This window comes from Salvelinus fontinalis, unplaced genomic scaffold (assembly GCF_029448725.1).
Source record: "Salvelinus fontinalis isolate EN_2023a unplaced genomic scaffold, ASM2944872v1 scaffold_2187, whole genome shotgun sequence".
Taxonomy (NCBI): domain Eukaryota; kingdom Metazoa; phylum Chordata; class Actinopteri; order Salmoniformes; family Salmonidae; genus Salvelinus; species Salvelinus fontinalis.
The window spans coordinates 1-14,860 of NW_026602396.1; the positions used below are offsets into that span (position 1 = coordinate 1).

A 14,860-nucleotide genomic window follows, 5' to 3' on the forward strand; every position below is an offset into this window, starting at 1 on the left:
GACAAAGTGACAGAGCCAAAGACAGATGCAGAGCTCATTATGGAAAAATATGAGAGGATGGTGGAAGAAGAGAAACGGGGGCTTGGTCAGAAGGAAAGGAGAGATAAAGAGATGGCCAAAGGGACAGAGGGAAAGAAAAAGGAGGTGTCTAAAGAAGAGCAGAGCAGGCTGAGGAATGAGAAGGCCCTGCAGGATCACATGGCCAGGGTAGAGAATCAGGAAGGGACAAGCAAACAGACCAGACAACCACAGTGTAAAGGTAGGACCAGGCAAAGTGACATGGGACTCTAACACAAAACATTGAATTATCTGTGGTTTAATAGCGAAGAGCACCATTGCTCTCTCCCAAAAGTTAGGTTGGTGCGAAAAACCTGTAAATTCAAATAAGTAAAACAGTGCGATGGTCTGCACTCGAAAAGATGTCACATAAAGCTTACGTCATTTTTAGATTTAAAAAATATATATTTTAACTGCATCAGGGATGGCGTACACAGATGTTTCGGCTTTGCAGCCTTCTTCAGGGTGGTTTAGCATCACTCAGACGACGCCATCTTAATCCACATGGGGAGGCTAATAAAACTATTCATTTAAGTAACAGCAGTGTATCTCACTAAGGTACTGAGTTATGTGTGACTGCAGTTTATTAACACAGTACTCCTCTAGTGCATTGAAACAGCTTATAGGCCTTAACTATACTTTTATTGCTGTGTGTTATTGTCCTATCAAGTCTCCATTCATATATATTCCTTTCTGTCCTTAGATTACTCTATTTTCACTGCATCAGGGCTAAAAAGCAAGGACCCGCATGATCAACAGCCAGTAAAATGCAAAGGTAAAACATGAAGCAGGATAGAGAGGGACAGACTTTTCACAAAATATTTGATGGCACAGTGAGGTACAGGTAAAAAGGATGAAAGATATAGAGAGAGGGAGACAAAAAATTAAAGAGAGAGACACAGAAAGAGGCAGACAGACAGAGCAAGACATATAGACAGAGAGAGCCAGAGAGAGAGAGAGAGAAAGAGACCACACAAGCACACTATAAGCTCTGGTACTCAATTGGAATAGAACGGTTTGATGTTTACTCAAGTCTTTTTTAGGAAACATGGCTGATGTTTGTTCTGGATCATTTTCTTTCTTTCTATATATATATATATATCTCACACGCACACGCATTTACTCTGTTTTCCTATCTCTATCAATCTCTGTCTCTCTGTCTAACACTCTCTCTCTCTCCCTCTCTCGCTCTCTCTCTCTCAGATGTCTCTATATTTGCAGCTGGGAAAAATAGTTTGGCTAAGGTCCTGAAATCCCTTATATGCAAAAAAGAACGAAGGCAGAATGCATAGGTAAGAGAGGAGAATGTTAAAACTGATAAGTGAAGTTTATTTGACACAGTATTACATGATTCTAACAGTGCTACTTGTTTTGTCTTTTTTCAGTTCCTGACGTTTTCCTTGCTAAGAAGTGACCTCTGCAATTTGACAAATATTTTCTGAAATTCATTTTCATTCTTTCCCTTGTTTTCTATATACATTCTTAAATTCTTCAAGCATTATAAAATAATAAAATAATTTTAGCATCAATGGTTTGTGTGTGCACATTGTTTTTAAGGGTCAGGTCAAGACCAATTCTGTGTTGTGTGTTTTGCTAGAGAGAAACAGTATGGATATTAGCCCAGATTCCTAACCTCTAGGGTTTGCAAAGTCTTAAAAAAACAATCACCAGCCTTAGATTCTCCACAACTTTTTTTGTCACATTAGACTTGAAAGATATGCTAACAGAATTGAGCGTGCCAGAGAAAATGGCCTCTAATGGTCTCTAATGTACCCACAGTTTTGTACTCAAAGCATCCTTTGTCTCTTTAAATTGTCACATATGGTTGTGGCCATAGAGCTCGCCAGTTTGTAGTCCTAAAAACTGTAAATGAAACCTTGTGGTACAGATAGGGGTCTACCTGTGCCTGAGCACCTTAGTATAAATATCATCTGTCCTGCCCCAACAGCATACCATTTGATTAACACTTGATAACACTTGATTTACATCATCATCAATTCTCGGTCTGGTTGGACTACACGCAGCAGAGAGAGGCAGAAAGACAGAGAGAGGAGCGGTTGCATCTCCGACCCTCCGACCCATGTCCACTCCTTCTTCAGTCGGGAGTTGCACATGTGTGTCAGGGCAGGAGCAACACAGGTAGTCTACACTCTAGCAAACCATCCTATGCTAACATATCTCATAGTGAGAGAACCACATCAGACTCATCCTTTCATCTCATAGTGAGAGAACCACATCAGACTCATCCTTTCATCTCATAGTGAGAGAACCACATCAGACTCATCCTTTCATCTCATTGTGAGAGAACCACACCAGACTCATTCTTTCATCTCATAGTGAGAGAACCACATCAGATTCATCCTTTCATCAAGCATTCATCAAGCATATCTCAGACTTGACGTACAGGTCATGCTCCAACAGTCACCCAAGTACCTTGCGCACCAGAGACACATGCGCGGCGCGTGTAGCGGAATAGACTAGAATGTCATCGATATAATACACCACACCCGCCCGTGCAGTTCCCTGAGAATCTCGTCTACAAAAGATTGGAAGACTGCTGGAGCATTCTTCAAGCCGTACGGCATGACGAGGTACTCATAATGGCCGGATGTGGTACTAAACGCTGTCTTCCACTCATCTAACCTCCCAGATACGCACCACGTTATACGCGCTCCTGAGATCCAGTTTTGTGAAAAAGCATGTCCCATGAAATGACTCAATCGCCGTGGCAATGAGAGGTAGCGGGTAACTGTACCCCACCGTGATGGAATTTAAACCTCTATAGTCAATGCACGGACGCAAATCTCCCTCCTTCACAGAAAATAAACTGGAGGAGGCAGGTGATGTGGCCGGCCGAATGTACCCCTGCCCCAGAGATTCAGAGACATATGTCTCCATAGCCACCGTCTCATCCTGTGAAAGGGGATACATGTGACTCCTGGAAAGTGCAGCGTCTACCAGGAGATTTATTGCACAATCCCCTCGTCGATGAGGTGGTAATTGGGTCGCCGCCTTTTTACAGAAGGCGATAGCCAAATTGGCATATTCTGAGGGAATGCGCACAATGGAGATTTGCTCTGGACTTCCCACCGTCGTTGCACCGATGGGAAACCCCTACACACCTGCCTGAGCACTCCTCTGACTACCCCTTTAGAGCCCTCTGTTGCAAGGAAATCTTGGGGTTGTAACGGGCCAACCAGGGGATCCCCAGCACCACCGGAAACGCAGGAGAATGAACGAGGAAGAGACTCATTCTCTCCTCCTGACCCTCCTGCGTAACCATGCCCAGTGGAGCCGTGGCCTCCCTGACTAGCCCTGACCCTAATGGTCGGCTATCTAAGGCGTGCACTGGGAAGGGTTTATCAATCTGAACAAAGGGGATCCCTAAACTATGTGCAAAACTGCGGACATTAAAATTCCCTGCTGCGCCTGAATCTACTAGCGCCTTATGCCGGGAATGAGGGGAAAATTCAGGAAAAGAAATTAACACATACATGTGACCAACGGGGGGCTCTGGGTGAGCCTGGTGCCGACTCACCTGGGGTGTTCGAGCAGTGCTCGGCCTGACATCCTCGACTCCCCGAAGAACCCCTCCAGCACCGGTCAGCAGTGTTCCCTCTACGACCATAGCTGGTACAGGAAAGGGCTCCTCCTCCGGTCACCCTCGCTGCAGCACCTCCTAGCTCCATGGGCATTGGAGTGGAGGGGCTGGGGGATGAAACTGACAGGACCCGATCCGGACGTCCGCGGGTCGCCAGCAAGTTGTCCAACCGAATGGACATGTCTATCAGCTGGTCCAAGCAGAGGGTGGTGTCTCTACAGGCTTGCTCCCTACGGACGTCCTCGCGCAAACTGCACCTGTAGTGATCGATCAGGGCCATGTTGTTCCATCCCGCGCCAGCGGTCAAGGTCCGGAACTCTAGGGCAAAGTCCTGTGCTCTCCTCGCCTTAGATGGAACAGCCGTTCACCCGCCTCTCGGTCCTCAGGTGGGTGGTCGAACACGGCCCGAAAGCGGCGGGTGAACTCTGGGTAGTTGACCCTCGCTGAGTCTGGATCGTTCCATACTACTTTGGCCCACTCCAGGGCTTTGCCTGAGAAGCAGGAGACAAGGGCGTTCACGCTCTCACCTCCCGAAGGAGCCGGGTGAACGGTTGCCAGGTATAACTCCATCTGGAGTAAGAACCCCTGCCACCCGGCCGCTGTCCCATCGTACTCCCTCGGGAGTGAGAGTCGAATACCACTGGGACCAGGCAATGAAGGAGAGGGTTGTGGTACTGGTTGGAGTGTGGCTGGTGGAGGTGTAGGAAGGCCACCTCTCTCCTATCTTTCCATCGTCGCCATCACCTGATCCATTGCCGTACCCAGCCGGTGTAACACTGCCATGTGGTGTTGAATGCGCTCCTCCATAGATGTTGGGAGTTCAGCTCCTGCTGACTCCATCGATCTGGTGCGGGATTCTGTGACCATGTTGCGTTAGGAGGTAGGAGTCAGGAGCAGGAGAGCAGAGATGTCTGAGATGCGTACTTTTAATAGGCAAGTCCACCAAATACAGGTATGGCACAATCCAAAAGTCAAACGCCCTCGACAAGAGACACCCGTTACTCACACGGAGGAACAAACAAAGCTCCTAAATAACACACTCTTATTCAATGCGTGAAACAAAAAATAGGTCACAACCTCACCGAGCTACATCACAAAATAAAACCATCCCGCACAAACCTAGGCAGGCAACAGGGTAAATATCTACACACAGAAATGAAGGCAAATGAAACCAGGTGTGAAATAACCAAAGACAAAACAAACACAAAAGGAAAAAAGGATCGGTGATGGCTAGTAGGCCGGCGACGCCGACCGCCGAGCGCCGGCCGAACAGGGAGAGGAACTACCTACGGTGGAAGTCGTGACAGCTGCGCCACTCGGGAGCACCTTGTTGTTGGCATTTCCTGCTTAAGTTTGCCCACTTTGCCAATGAAATAATAATTGAAATGATTGGCAACATCAAATGGTTTTGTGATGAATAAGCCATCTGATTCAATGAAAGATGGAGTTGAATTTGTCTTTCTGCCCATAATTTAATTTAAAGTACTCTAAAGTTTTTTCCCTACATTATTTATATTATTGAACTTAGCTTCATAATACGGTTTCTGATTCTTTTTGTTGAGTTTAGTCTCATAATTTCTACATTTGCAGGAAGTCAGCTAATCAGATGTGCAGCCAGACTTATTAGCCACTCCTTTTGCCCCATCTCTTTCAACCATACAGTTTTTAAATTCCTCATCAATCCATGGAGCCTTAACAGTTCTAAAAGTCAGTTTCTTAACAGGTGCGTGTTTATCAATAATTGGAAGAAGCAATGTCATAAATTCATCAAGTGCAGCATCTGTATGCCCCTTACTGTTCACATCAAACCAACACATATTTTGAACATTATCCACATAAGAATCACAGCAAAAGATTTTGTATGATCTCTTATACACTATTTTAGGCCCAGAATGTGGAACGTTCTCTTTCCTGGATATAGCCACTATATTGTGATCACTGCATCTAAACGTGTATGGATACCGCTATAGAACAAATATAGAACAAAGAGTGCTGTGTACAGTTGAAGTCGGAAGTTTACATACACCTTAGCCAAATACATTTAAACTCCGTTTTCACAATTCCTGACATTTAATCTGAGTAAAAATTCCCTGTTTTGGCCCATTCCTCCTGACAGTGCTGGTGTAACTGACTGAAGTTTGTTGGGCTCCTTGCTCACACACGCTTTTTCAGTTCTGCCCACAAATTTTCTAGGGGATTGAGGTCAGGGCTTTGTGATGGCCACTCCAATATCTTGACGTTGTTGTTCTTAAGCCATTTTGCCACAACTTTGGAAGTATGCTTGGGGTCATTGTCCATTTGGAAGACCCTTTTGCAACCAAACTTTATCTTCCTGACTGATGTCTTGAGATGTTGCTTCAGTATATCCACATAATATTCCTTTCCTCATGATGCCATCTATTTTGTGAGGTCAACCAGTCCCTCCTGCACCCCCACAACATAATGCTGCCACCCCCGTGCCTCACGGTTGGGATGGTGTTCTTCGGCTTGCAAGCTTCCCCCTTTTTTCTCCAAACATAACGATGGTAGGTATGGCCAAACAGTTATATTTTTGTTTCATCAGACCAGAGAAGATGTCTCCAAAAAGTACGATCTTTGTCCCATGTGCAGTTGCAAACTGTATCTAGCGTTTTTATGGCGGTTTTGGAGCAGTGGCTTCTTCCTTGCTGAGCGACCTTTCAGGTTATGTTGATATAGGACTCGTTTTACTGTAGATATAGATACTTTTGGACCTGTTTCCTCCAGCATATTCACAAGGTCTTTTAATGTTCTGGAATTGATTTGCACGTTTCGCACCAAAGTACGTTCATCTCTAGGAGACAGAACGTGTCTCCTTCCTGAGCGGTATGACGGCTGCGTGGTCCCATGGTGTTTATACTTGCAAACTATTGTTTGTACAGATGAACGTGGGTATCTTCAGGCATTTTGAAATTGCTCCCAAGGATGAACCAGACTTGTGGAGGTCTACATTTGTTTTTCTGAGGTCTTGGCTGATTTCCTTTTGATTTTCCCATGATGTCAAGCAAAGAGGCACTGAGTAAGTTAGGACTTGAAATACATCCACAGGTACATCTCCAGTTGACTCAAATTATGTCAATTAGCCTATCAGAAGCTTCTAAAGCCATGACATAATTTTCTGGATTTTTCCAAGCTGTTTAAAGGCACAGTCAACTTAGTGTATGTAAACTTCTGACCCACTGTAATTGTGATACAGTGAATTATAAGTGAACTAAACAATTGTTGGTAAAATGAGTTGTGTCATGCACAAAGTAGATGCCCTAACTGACTTGCCAAAAGTATAGTTTGTTAACAAGAAATTTGTGGGGTGGTTGAAAAATGAGTTTTAATGACTCCACCCTAAGTGTATGTAAACTTCCGACTTCAACTGTACGTGGTGTTGAGGGGCAATGTGGTGTTGAGGGGCAATGGGGTGTTTGTGCTGGAGAATGCAACTTCATTACACTTGTATTGAGAAAGCTTACTAGACAGAGTTGATCTGTGTCATGCAGTGTTGGGCTTCATTAGGCCTCCTCTGCCATGCTGTGGCTGCGTTTACACTACACTTCCCACAGTGCTGCATTTCCACCACACATACCAACATCCGTAGGGGTGACAGCTAGGGCCCCACAGCTCCTAGTGGAGTAATGCACAATTGTGTTCTACATCACCCACTTCGTATGATATGTTATATCCTTTTTTGGGTTTGTCAACAAAATGGGTCACAGGCCAGCGTTTGGTGCCATTGAAGGTCATTTCAGATAACAAAAGGGAACACACTGGATTTGTGTGGCAAGTCTGTATTGATAATTGAGTTGTGAGCCTTGGAGACAGGCTGCTACTGTAGCTTTCAACGACTTGGTTAAGCCCTGAATCGAGGTCATTCCTCCCACTAAGTTTATATACTTGCTTTTTCAAATATATTTTACACTAATAAATTGCTTTCATTTGTGGCCCAAAATACTTTTATGTTTGTGGTGATTTAAAATGATACATCCTTTCCAATAGTAAAGCCTTACTGATTCCCCCATTTTTGTGTAAGCTTCAGCTAGTAGCCTAGCGGTAAAGAGGTGAGCCAGGGTTACCAGTTCAAATCCCGGGTCAGACGCAAAGAAGTGAGCTAGTAACCGGTGGGTTGCTGGTACGAAATTCTAGATGCCATTTCCTGCCGTTGTGCTCATGAGCAAGACACTTAATCCCCCACAACAGCAGCGCCCAGTGTGGCAGCCTCCTGCACCTCTCCTAAACCTGTGTATGTACACTGAGTATACCAACAATTAAGAACACCTTTCTAATATTGAGTTGCAACCCCCTTTTGCCCTCAGAACAGACTCAATTTGCTGGGGGAGGACTCTACAAGGTGTTGAAAGTGTTCCACAGGGATGCTGGCCAATGTTGACTCCAATGCAGTTGTGTCAAGTTGGCTGGATGTCCTTTGAGTGGTGGACCATCCTTGATACACACAGGAAACTGTTGAATGTGAAAAACACAGCAGCGTTGCAGTTCTTGACACAAATCGGTGCACCTGCTTGGCACCTACTACCATACCCCGTTCAAAGGCACTTAAATAATTGATCTTGCACACTCACCCTCTGAATGGCACACATACACAATCCATGTCTCAGTTGTCTCAAGGCCTAACAATCCTTCTTTAACCTGTCTCCTCCCCTTCTTTTAGACTGATTGAAGTGACATCAATAACGGATCAGAGCTTTCACCTGGTCAGTCTATGTCATGGAAATAGCAGGTGTTCTTAATGTTTTGTATACTCAGTGTTTTTATTTCGGAGGGCTTGGGTTAAAAGCGGAAGTCAAATTTAATTGGGACCTTGTGTGTAATTGACCAATAAAGTGATCTCCATCTTAATTGCTCTTGGTACTGATTCTAAATGAGAAAGTCAATCTCAAATCGATTTGGCACATTGCCTACTTTAATACATTTATCAGATATGACCCAAATATAGCTTGTGTTTTTCAGAACACTGCTGGTAATTTTGCACATGGAGCATTTCTTTAGCGGAGGCTCAATTCAATTTCCAATTCCTGAGAACATCTGACCACAGAACCCTGCCACCAGCAGGGCCTGGGGTCTTGAATTCTCTCAGGTCGAATTACCCTACATTGACTGACTCTACAGTCTTGCTTGACAGGTCATCTTTTTCCAGAGGCAGCGCGGTGAAAAAAGCCGCTCATTCTATTACCTTCAGGTCCATGTCACAACCTTTCAAATGCTCTGGTCCCTCCACTTTATTAGGTTAGGCATCATTATTTTAATGCAGGTGTCCATTTTCTCTCAGGTGTATTAAAGTTCCCTAACCTTTGTTTCCTTCTGACCGTCTCAGTAAGCTGGAAGTTAATCAAGTCCAGTCACAATGACACGGGTAAGAAAAATATCTTCCAACCCAACAGCATTTTATACAGATTGACATTGTGAATGATCAACTGCATTTCCAATGTATTTAACTGAAATTGATAATCATAGGTTCCTGTGTGTCTTATTGTGAATTAGTGGGATTTGATTATGCCTAATCAAGTTACTTCATCTCTTTCAACCGCTGCCTGAAAGAGAACCTATCTTCTATGTAAAACTACCTCATCACCCGACAACAAATTTATTTGACTTTTTATTTGACCTTTATTTATACAGGTTTTTTCTCATTGAGATAATCTCTTTTCCAAGAGAGACCTGGTCCAATAGCAGCAGAAGGAACAACGTTTCAGACAAAACAACTTACATACACTAACACAACATTAAACAAAACTATAAACACACATACAGTACAACAAACATTTTACATTAAAAACACAAACATCTTGTCTAAAAACAGCTGGCCTAAAACAATTACACTCTTCTATGATATATACGTCAATCAAGTGTTTAAACTCCACCAACAAAACTAGATCATCACATTTTAAAATGTTCAGGAGAGAATTCCAGGACCACGGTGCTAAGTAACTGAAACTATTTCTACCATGACCTGTTCTAATTTTTGGTACTGTTAGAAACAAATCAGAATGGGACCGTCATTTATATTTATTTACTGACCTGACTAAAAAAGAACAGAGAGATAATGGCATTTTACCCAATATGGCCTTATAAATCAGTGTATACCAGTGTTTAAGCCTACGCAAGGTCAATGACAACCAGCCAACAGCGCTTGTAGAGATCACAATGATGTGTTAGACGTTTCTGATTTGTAATGAACCTGAGGGCTGCATGATACACTGAATCAAGTGCTCTCAGGGTAGTGGCTGAGGCCTGGATATATATAACATCGCTCAAATCTAAAACCAACAGTAATGTACATCGTACCAGCTCCTTCCTGGCCTCAAAAGAAAAACAAGCCTTATGCTGGTAATAAAATCCTATTTTCAGCTTGAGCTTCCTTATCAAGTTCTCTACATGCACAGTGAAGCTCAGCTTATCATCAACCCACACACCCAAATATTTGTACACTTTAACTTGCTCTATAGTATGTCCAGTCAATGTAGCAATGACATGATTTGTAACATGCCTGGCATTTGAAAATACCATGCATTTTGTTTTACCCAAATTTAGACTCAGCTTTAAATCATACAGATTCTGTTGTATGATGTTAAATGCTCTTTGGGCATTTTCAAAAGGTAAAGATAAACTACTACCACTTGAATAAAGAACAGTATCATCTGCATAATAATGAGGTGGATTATATCGATGACATTCTGGTCTATTCCGCTAAACGCGCCGCGCATGTGTCTCTGGTGCGCAAGGTACTTGGGTGACTGTTGGAGCATGACCTGTACGTAAAGGCTGAGAAATGCTTGATGAAAGGATGAGTCTGATGTGGTTCTCTCACTATGAGATGAAAGGATGAGTCTGATGTGGTTCTCTCACTATGAGATGAAAGGATGAGTCTGATGTGGTTCTCTCACTATGAGATGAAAGGATGAGTCTGATGTGGTTCTCTCACTATGAGATGAAAGGATGAGTCTGATATGTGGTTCTCTCACTATGAGATGAAAGGATGAGTCTGATGTGGTTCTCTCACTATGAGATGAAAGGATGAGTCTGATATGTGGTTCTCTCACTATGAGATATGTTAGTATAGGATGGTTTGCTAGAGTGTAGATTACCTGTGTTGCTGCTGCCCTGACACACATGTGCAACTCCCGACTGAAGGAGTGGACATGGGTCAGAGGGCCGGAGATGCATCCGCTCCTCTCTCTGCTGCGTGTAGTCCAACCAGACCGAGAATTGATGATGATGTAAATCAAGTGTTATCAAGTGTTAATCAAATGGTATGCTGCTGGGGTAGGACAGATGATATTTATACTAAGGTGCTCAGGCACAGGTAGACCCCTATCTGTACCACAAGGTTTCATTTCCAGTTTTTAGGATTACAAACGGGCGAGCTCTATGGCCACAACCAACTGTGACAATCTAAAGAGAGAACAAATGCTTTGAGTACAAAACTGTGGGTACATTAGAGACCATTTTCTCTGGCACGCTCAATTCTGTTAGCATATCTTTCAAGTCTAATGTGACAAAAAAAGTTGTGGAGAATCTAAGGCTGGTGATTGTTTTTTTAAGACTTTGCAAACCCTAGAGGTTAGGAATCGGGGCTAATATCCATACTGTTTCTCTCTAGCAAAACACAGAACACAAACCCTTGATGCTAAAATTATTTTATTATTTTATATTGCTTGAAGAATGCATTCTGCCTTCATTTTTTTTTTTGCACACAAGGGGTTTCAAGGCTTTAGCCAAACGATTTTTCCCAGCTGCAAATATAGAGACATCTGAGAGAGAGAGAGAGAGAGAGAGAGAGAGAGAGAGAGAGAGAGAGAGAGATTAGCATTGGGTATGTACAGACTAAGTGAGCATAGCCTTGCTATTGAGAAAGACCGCCGTAGGCAGACCTGGCTCTCAAGAGAAGACAAGCTATGTGCACACTGCCCACAAAATGAGGTGGACACTGAGCTGCACTTCCTAACCTCCTGAAAAATGTATGACCATATTAGAGACACATATTTCCCTCATATTACACAGACCCACAAAGAATTCGAAAACAAATCAAATTTTGATAAACTCCCATATCGATTTTGGTGAAATACTACAGCGTGCCATCACAGCAGCAATATATGTGGCCTGTTACCACAACAAAAGGGCAACCAGTGAAAAACAAACACCATTGTTAATACAACCCATATTTATGTTTATTTATTTTCCCTTTTGTACTTATAACACTGTACATAGCCATAATATGACATTTTAAATGTCCCTATTCCTTTGAAACTTTTGTGAACGTAATGTTTACTGCTAATCTTTGATTGTTTATTTCACTTTTGTTCATGATCTATTTCACTTGCTTATGTTTCCCATGTCAATAAATCCATTTTAATTGAATTGAGAGAGACGGGGGATAAGGGGGAATAGACTCTGGGATTTTTGAAGATTATTAAAACTGGTTGCTCTTATACATTCTTATTGATGAGCCAATGAATCAAACTGCTCTTGTTATTACCTTTGCGAGGGGAGGTTGTCTTATTCTGCTGGGCTGGAGGGGGCTGTGCAACCCCCTGTTGGCCCACAGAGAAGATGGAGTAATCTGAGAGAGAGATAGAAAGAAAATGATCCAAAACAAACATCAGCCATGTTTCCAAAAATAGACTTGAGTAAACATCAAACAGTTCTATTCCAATTGAGTACCAGAGCCTATAGTGTGCTTGTGTGCTCTGTCTGTACAGTATATCACAAAAGTGAGTACAGCCCTCACATTTTTGTATATAATTTGAGTATATCTTTTCATGTGACACTGAAGAAATGACACTTTGCTACAATGTAAGGTAGTGAGTGTACAGCTTGTATAACAGTGTAAATTTGCTGTCCCCTCAATAACTCAACACACAGCCATTAATGTCTAAACCGCTGGCAACAAAAGTGAGTACACCCCTAAGTGAAAATGTCCAAATTGGGCCCAATTAGCCATTTCCCTCCCCGGTGTCATGTGACTCGTTAGTGTTACAAGGTCTCAGGTGTGAATGGGGAGCAGGTGTGTTAAATTTGGTATCATCGCTCTCACACTCCCTCATACTGACTGGTCACTGGAAGTTCAACATGGCACCTCATGGCAAAGAACTCTCTGAGGATCTGAAAAAAAGAATTGTTGCTCTACATAAAGATGGCCTGGGCTATAAGAAGATTGCCAAGACCCTGAAATTGAGCTGCAGCACAGTGGCCAAGACCATATAGCGGTTTAACTGGACAGGTTCCACTCAGAACAGGCCTCGCCATGGTCGACCAAAGAAGTTGAGTGCATGTGCTCAGCGTCATATCCAGAGGTTGTCTTTGGGAAATAGACGTATGAGTGCTGCCAGCATTGCTGCAGAGGTTGAAGGGGTGGGGGGTCAGCCTGTCAGTGCTCAGACCATACGCCGTCCACTGCATCAAATTGGTCTGCATGGCTGTCGTCCCAGAAGGAAGCCTCTTCTAAAGATGATGCACAAGAAAGCCCGCAAACAGTTTGCTGAAGACAAGTAGACTAAGGACATGGATTACTGGAACCATGTCCTGTGGTCTGATGAGACCAATATAAACTTATTTGGTTCAGATGGTGTCAAGCGTGTGTGGCGGCAACCAGGTGAGGAGTAGAAAGACAAGTGTGTCTTGCCTACAGTCAAGCATGGTGGTGGGAGTGTCATGGTCTGGGGCTGCATGAGTGCTGCCGGCACTGGGGAGCTACAGTTCATTGAGGGAACCATGATTGCCAACATGTACTGTGACATACTGAAGCAGAGCATGATCCCCTCCCTTCGGAGACTGCCGCAGGGCAGTATTCCAACATGATAACGACCCCAAACACACCTCCAAGAAAACCACTGCCTTGCTAAAGAAGCTGAGGGTAAAGGTGATGGACTGGCCAAGCATGTCTCCAGAACTAAACCCTATTGAGCTTCTGTGGGACATCCTCAAACGGAAGGTGGAGGCGTGCAAGGTCTCTAACATCCAACAGCTCCGTGATGTCGTCATGGAGGAGTGGAAGAGGACTCCATTGGCAACCTGTGAAGCTCTGGTGAACTCCATGCCCAAGAGGGTTAAGGCAGTGCTGGAAAATGATGGTGGCCACACAAAATATTGACACTTTGGGCCCAATTTGGACATTTTCACTTAGGGGTGTACTCACTTTTGTTGCCAGCGGTTTAGACATTAATGGCTGTGTGTTGAGTTATTGAGGGGACAGCAAATTTACTCTGTTATACAAGCTGTACACTCACTACCTTACATTGTAGCAAAGTGTCATTTCTTCAGTGTTGTCACATGAAAAGATATACTCATATTTACAAAAATGTGAGGTGTACTCACTTTTGTGATATACTGTATGTATGTATGTCTTACTCTGCCTGTCTCTCTATCTCATCTTTTTTACCTATACCTCACTGTGCCATCAAATACTTTGTGAAAAGTCTGTCCCTCTCTATCCCTTCATGTTTTACCTTTCCACACCTCCAACGCTTTCATTTTTCCAAGCATTTCATTCTTCATGTCTTCCAGTTTCCTCATACTTTCTTTCCTCTTCTCTTTTTTTTAATATCTTCTCTAATCTGACTCTCACGTTTTCTCTTCCTCTCCAACTCTCTAATTTTTCCAAACATTTCTTTCTTCATGTCTTCCAGTTTCCTCTTTCATTTCCACCTCGTGCTTTCTTTTCTCTTCTCTAATCTGACTCAAATTCTCTGTTCCTGTCCTCCATCTCCATCATTTGTTTCTCCATGTGTGTCAAATTTTCTTCTGCAATCCGTCTCTGCCTCTTTTCTTTCAGCTCTCTCCTGTCTCTGTCCCTTGCTTCCTTAACACACTTTTCTCCCATATTATTTTCATCTTCCTTTCTCTCTTCCAGGTTTCTTCTCTTTCCATTACTCAGTTTCTTTGTTAGACTGGCTTGCTTTTTTAGCATCTGTTGTTCTTCTCCCATCTTTCTCCTTCTTTCCTTCTTCCACCTTTCTCTTTGCCTTCCTTTCTGCTTTCATCCATTCCTCTTCCTTTCGGTAGTCTTCTTCCTTCCTGTAAAACTCTTTCCATTCCTCCATGCTCTTCTTTTTAGATATCTCCCACTCATCTCTCTCCTCCTGTCTCTTCTTCTGGAGCTCTATCTGTTTCTCTACCTTCTGCCTCTCAGATTTCTCCCTGAACCTCCTCCATCTCTCTCGTCCTTTCCCTCATTCTAAT

At 43.3% G+C, this 14,860-nt stretch overlaps 1 long non-coding RNA gene across 1 annotated transcript; it reads right to left on the reverse strand.

The window, feature by feature from the left end:
* Nucleotides 1-11,302: 11,302 nt before the first annotated feature.
* LOC129850689 (uncharacterized) lies at nucleotides 11,303-13,811 on the reverse strand. Its single transcript, XR_008758846.1, has 2 exons — nucleotides 12,159-13,811; nucleotides 11,303-11,433 (listed from the first exon to the last, which is right to left on the reverse strand). It is a non-coding gene; the product is annotated as an uncharacterized LOC129850689 (long non-coding RNA).
* Nucleotides 13,812-14,860: the final 1,049 nt, after the last annotated feature.